The sequence below is a fragment of the Brassica napus genome, chromosome C4 (genome assembly GCF_020379485.1).
Source record: "Brassica napus cultivar Da-Ae chromosome C4, Da-Ae, whole genome shotgun sequence".
NCBI lineage: Eukaryota > Viridiplantae > Streptophyta > Magnoliopsida > Brassicales > Brassicaceae > Brassica > Brassica napus.
In genome coordinates this window covers 48,690,416-48,696,420 of record NC_063447.1, presented here as the reverse complement: position 1 = coordinate 48,696,420, position 6,005 = coordinate 48,690,416, and the positions used below count along the sequence as shown (strand labels likewise).

Sequence of the window (6,005 nt, the reverse complement as noted above, 5' to 3'; positions counted from 1 at the left end):
ATGCGCCTTGCGCAAGGTAAATTTATATGAAAATTATCTAAGAAATATCGTATGAAAAAAAAATTATTTTATTGATCAAAATAATATATTTGGCTCTTAAAAAATTTTTTAAAATTTTTTTTGTTAATTACATAATTTGTTTACTAATGAACTGATCCCATTTTTAAAAATATTTTAGGTCAAAAAATTATTTATCGCATATAAACCTAACGTTTAGGCCGAATAATCTCATGCCTACTATTTGGTTACAATGAAACTATTTCAGCTCAGTTTTATATCATGATTTAGCAATTATAAAGTTAATTATAGTTATGAGAAGTTTACGTTCATGTGCCAATCCTATCTTTCTTCGATTTTTTTCGTTTTGGTTATTGCTCGATATAAATATTAATTTTTGAGTTTATTCTCATTTTTTCTTTTATTTTGGCAGGAGATTTAGAAAATGTTTAAGATTCAAAATTATTAAAGAGATACATACTTAGATTAAGATCTGCGCCTTGTGCAGAATAAATACTTATTTTATATTTTTCTGCATATTATGAAATAATAATTATATATTAAATAACTAAGAAATTAATTACTATTATGTAATAAATTGGCTTGCACATATAAATCAAATGACCGCTCTTGTTTATTCGCTCATTTTAGAATAAATAAATCAAAACAATCAATCTTATCTATCGTATATGATATATAATTAAATTTAGGAAGAAAATGATCAAAATGTTTCATTTAATAGGTAAAATGACCCTAATACCCTAGATATATAAAAGTATAAAAAAATAATTTTTTTTAAATATTTTTAGATTATATGTTTTCAAATTCGAACATTTTTATAATTTTGTTTTCAAATTTTTTATCTATATTTTTTTGTAATTCGAAAATACTTTTTGAAACTATTTTTAAAATAGTTATTTTCAAATTTTTAATATTTAATATTTATTTTATAAAATTTTAAATCTCAATCCCGAATCTTCACCCCTTAACTGTAAACCTTTAGGTTTGGATTTGTTAACCCTACGGGTATAAGTGTATATTTACCTCTTTGATGAAACATTTGGTCATTTTGATCCTTAAAGTCTATATTTGTGACAAAAACTTTTTTAGTTCTATCCTTGGGTATTTTCTTTAAATTTAAATGATACGAAGTATTTATATATTAACATAAACACCTATTAAAATAAAATTATTTATTTATATGACTTTATTATCATTGTATCTTATTATAGAAAAAAATTTAAACATTGGTCACAAAAATTTATGTGAGACTTTTAACAGTTTTAGTAATTTATACTCGTTTTAAAAAATTTTAAATACAAAATATACAAAAAAATCTAAATTTTTAATATATGATTAATGTAATTGTGTAATTTATTTTAATAGTAAAAAATTAAACAAAAATGATAGAAATCGTACAGATTATTAGCAAATCTTCATTATTTAAAATCATTAGTAACTATATATATATATCATAATCACATTAGGTATATCCGTAGGTTTTATTTAAGGAAATAATATATAATAAATAGCCGCCTTGTTTTAGTTAATATCATATGATATCATATAGTTGGTATTAAATGTTTCTAGTGAAATATAAAAATCGAATTGGACCAATATGTTTTTCAATTTCAATGTGAGGGTGACACGTATGACTAATTAACTACGTAATTGATTGACACATAAGCAAATAATATTTTTTAGTTATTACAAAATTGAAGTTATATCTTTTCAAATGTTACTGAATTAATATATAATATATAGGGGATACTAGCAGCTGCTGATTGAACCAGGATTGCATCCAGTTTGATTGCGTTCAACTTCTTCCGTTTAGGGTTTGAAGCTTATTTGTTCGGATTCTGATGAAAACTAGCCACGTCGGCGATAGCTTTTCTTGGCTGTGATCGTTGATGCTACATTGGATATAAACAGATGTTTGTTTCGATTTCTGATAGGAACCTGTTGATCTTGTGATCTACTAGGCCATTTTGGCGATTACATTTTTTTATCGAAAATTATTTGATTTCTTAAATCTGAAAACTATATTTTAATTTTTAAAAAATGATTCTATTTAAATTATTTTTAGCAAATAATTTATCTTTTTATAAATTTAGTAAATCCTTTTTAATGTGTATGATATCTTCATGAATTTGAATTATATGCATGTTTAGAGAAATATTACTGAATAGTATAGTATCTTCTAAAATTTAGAAAGATATTGATAAATATGTTTTGGGAAAACTTGCATACATGTTTATTTGAAAATACATTCTTAAATGCATATTTATAAAAAATAAATTAATGTATATATATTTATAAATACCCAATTAAACTTGAATTATATATATATTTAGTAGGATATTCTTGAATATGTATAACATTTTTCTCAAGTTTTAGTAAGATCTTCATGAATTTGATATCTAAATTTTATAAAAATATAAAGATATTCAAATAAGCATATAAGCCATATTCAGAAAGATGGCATTTACACTTAGGAAGACTTTCTTAAATATATATACATGTTACATTTAAGAAATTTAATTACATCTTTACCAAGGCATTCACGAATTCATGATTTTTAGTCGAAAAAATCAGGAATATATCGTACATATTCAGGAAGTCTTTCCTAAACCATTTTAAAGACAAAAACATTTCCTCAAAAAAGTTCGTAAAATATTGATTTTTTTTTATTTTTTAAAATCTTAATTTATTTTTATATATTTAATTAAAAAATTAACTAATTTTGTAAATGAGGATATAATTGTCATTTACCATTTTAATGAAACATATTTTGTTCAATTTGATCATTGGAAGATATCCCTTATATACTAAATCACAAGTCGCCTAGTGAATCAAAATATGACACATGGCATCTGTTTAAAAAAAAATTAAAATGTCGACAAAAAATAATATTAGATCCTAAAATTCTAAAATTCCAAATAACTAAATCCCTAGAATATCTCACATAACCTCTTTCACGTTCTTGACAAAAGAAAAAAGAAAAAAACTTCACGTTCTAAAGTAACAGTTGTTGGACCCAATTTTGGTTCATGTTCCGAATGGGCCGAAGGAAGTGTGGGCCGCGCGACCCAGAGCAAAGAGGAGGCCCATGTCGAACATACGAGCTCGAGGCGGAAAATTCTTCCCGATATGATTTAAATGGTTTAAAGACTAAACCGACGATAGACGAACAAGTCAAAGAAAGGTAACAACACTCTACGAAAAACGGTCTCGACATCCCTAAAAATAAGAAAGCAGGTGCTGTATTTGAGGAGCACGAGCAGCAACAAACCAAGGGGGACAGAGGCGAGATCTTCTATAAAGGGCAGAGACATAGCTCTGGTAAAAGAGGCCCGACTGGAGAGAGCGAGAGCTCCCATAAGAGAACCTGAGGGAAAGAGATCTCATGAACTCAAGACAACACAATTATATTATTCTACTTGTAAAGACAAAGAGAGGGGATCAACGACGTGCTGCTGAGTACTTTACGGATCAAGTACAGCCATGTATTTGATCAGACCAAAGTTCTTCTCTCAAGACATCTCAACGAGAAGACGAGTTGTAGAGACGTTATCCTTACGTCACGATGATACGCATCCATGATTGATGAAGGCCGAGAGCCCTTCATACGATCTCCGATCTAGTATAACCAGCCCGCCCGAGTCCTTAAGGACTCATCAAACATTCATAAACGATGCTTGACTCATGTAGATTCCTAGGTTCAATATTCTAGTTAGCTAATCTAGAAAAAACATTAAGAACAATCAATCAATGAATACCACAACTTATCAATTCTATAGTTGGGGCTAATCCCTCTAACCTATTTGAACAATGAATCTAACAAGTAAACTACTCAGACATAGCTAAGCAATTCATGACACAAAATATAGATAAAACTGAATAGAATAGAATAGATGAATCATTGGAGTTCCAATCACAAATCTCTCTATGATCTTCTCTCCTAAAACTCTCTGCTGAAAATAAGAATACAAAGGTGGCCAAAAGCTCTCTCGCCTCCTAACACTTAGGCAAGTATATAACTATTAGGTTAAAAACTCGCCAGGGGTAATCTTGTAATTTGGTGAAGTCTTGGGTTTAAAGTCGGCTGGAACCAAGTCGCGCTTCCGCATCTCGACATCGATCGATGGTACAAAATGTACATCGATCGATCATAATCTTCAATCGTCGAGGCTTCTTTTCTGTATCGATCGACGGCACTGGATGTGCATCGATCGATTGTTTGTTCTTCGTATCGACCTCTAATGGTCAGCTCGGATGAAATCTCATTTAAGCTCCTAAATGCTCCATAATCATCACTTTTCTCCAAAATACTTATGAACCAGAAAACATAACTAATAGGATAGCATATATAGTATATAGATAGTAAAATACTTATACACCATGGGTAAAAATGAGTCAAATCCATGGTATATCAACGAGCCCCTAAAAACTTCTTTGGTTCAACGAGAGAAACAACACCGAAGCTGTTTCATGTCGATCGGTCTCGCTCGAGACCAATGAAACCAACATCTCACTCGAGACAACGAAACTGATAAAGCCGACATCTTGCTCGAGATCGATGAAGTGAAACGCTTCGCTCAAGACTGAACTAATGTCTCGCTCAAGACTGATGAAATCATCCTCCCGACCTGGTGCATCATTCATTAAACAATGTCTGCCTAGATGTGATTATAAACAACAAAACGATTCAGACTATTTGAGAAGGAAAGACACACGATTCTATGCATGATGCACAGAGTAAAAACATGTCCATATTACAACGAGAAACGAATCATATTTTCATTATAATAATGAACAAAGACGCGAACTTTTCAAAGAAGAAAATGCCGAGTCTTAAAGACCATTAGCATGTTCGACATTCGCTTTACGAGTCAAATACGGTAACATATTTGGCCAGAATATAATCCTTCATCCGACAAAGCAACTCGACAAAACCAAGAATGGAGAAAACTATTAGTAGAACGATATTATTACCTTGGGAATAAGAATCTTCTTCCACCCTCTTGCCAGACGAGAGAACGAGCTCTCATAAGAAAAGGAAGAACAGGTAAAAAAAACCCGTCATATTTCTATCACAATGAGATGGGATCACCACTACAATAAGTTTGATGAGAGAGACTTCCCGCAAACGACATCCTAAGGCTGAAGAGCTCGTGAGTTAAAGAGAATTCCCCTTGCTCAGCAAGAGCAGCGACTTTGATGATTACCCCATTCCCACGTAACTGAAACATTATGTTTTTATCTTGGTTAAGCGCTTCCCCCACCACTCGATTATTCAACGAAAGAAAACGAGATGCATTTCTTTACAACTATTCACAAAGATTGTTCTTCTCTATTCGCTGAAGATAAGAAAGTTACGAAAACGAACATGCTCATACTGATGAATGAGGGTAAGAGCTCGTTTTCATATGATGATATTTACATGAACTCGATGTCTTGCTTGAAACTTGAAGCTAATATCTTACTCGAGATCGATGAAGAAAGCTTCTGACTCAAGGCGACAAAATCGATGTCTCAATCGAGATGATATAATCAAATCATAAGAGACTTGAACCAGGGTTGCTACCCACGCGACATCCATGAACGAAAGCTCACAAGTTGGGCAACCACGACTACAAGCACCCCTCTCTCACCTTCCAGCGAAGAAGAGTTCGCACCGCTCAAGAAAAAACATTAAAAAGATCACCATACTCCTATCATCATGTGATTGTTGGCGTTAATGATTCTAATTGTTTATGGAAGAAAGATATTTAATAATTGATATTCGCCACACGAAAAGCAAACGAGAAGAGGATGTGCGTTATAAATAGACGACCAGGAAACTCTCGTTAGCTAAAAGAGCCAAATACAGTCATATGTTCGATGGAAGCGGTTCTCTCCCATTACGAACATGGCCCAAAAAGATCTCAAGTTGATGACACAACCATTTTTCCCCGTTACGATCTTCCTACAACATAAGAAAATCTCTCGGATTCATTATAATAAGA

At 31.4% G+C, this 6,005-nt stretch overlaps 1 non-coding gene across 1 annotated transcript; it reads left to right on the top strand.

Moving 5' to 3' along the window:
- Positions 1 to 1,863: 1,863 nt before the first annotated feature.
- On the top strand, positions 1,864 to 2,000 carry LOC125586804. The gene has a single exon (XR_007323332.1). It is a non-coding gene; the product is annotated as a small nucleolar RNA snoR2/U65 (small nucleolar RNA).
- Positions 2,001 to 6,005: the final 4,005 nt, after the last annotated feature.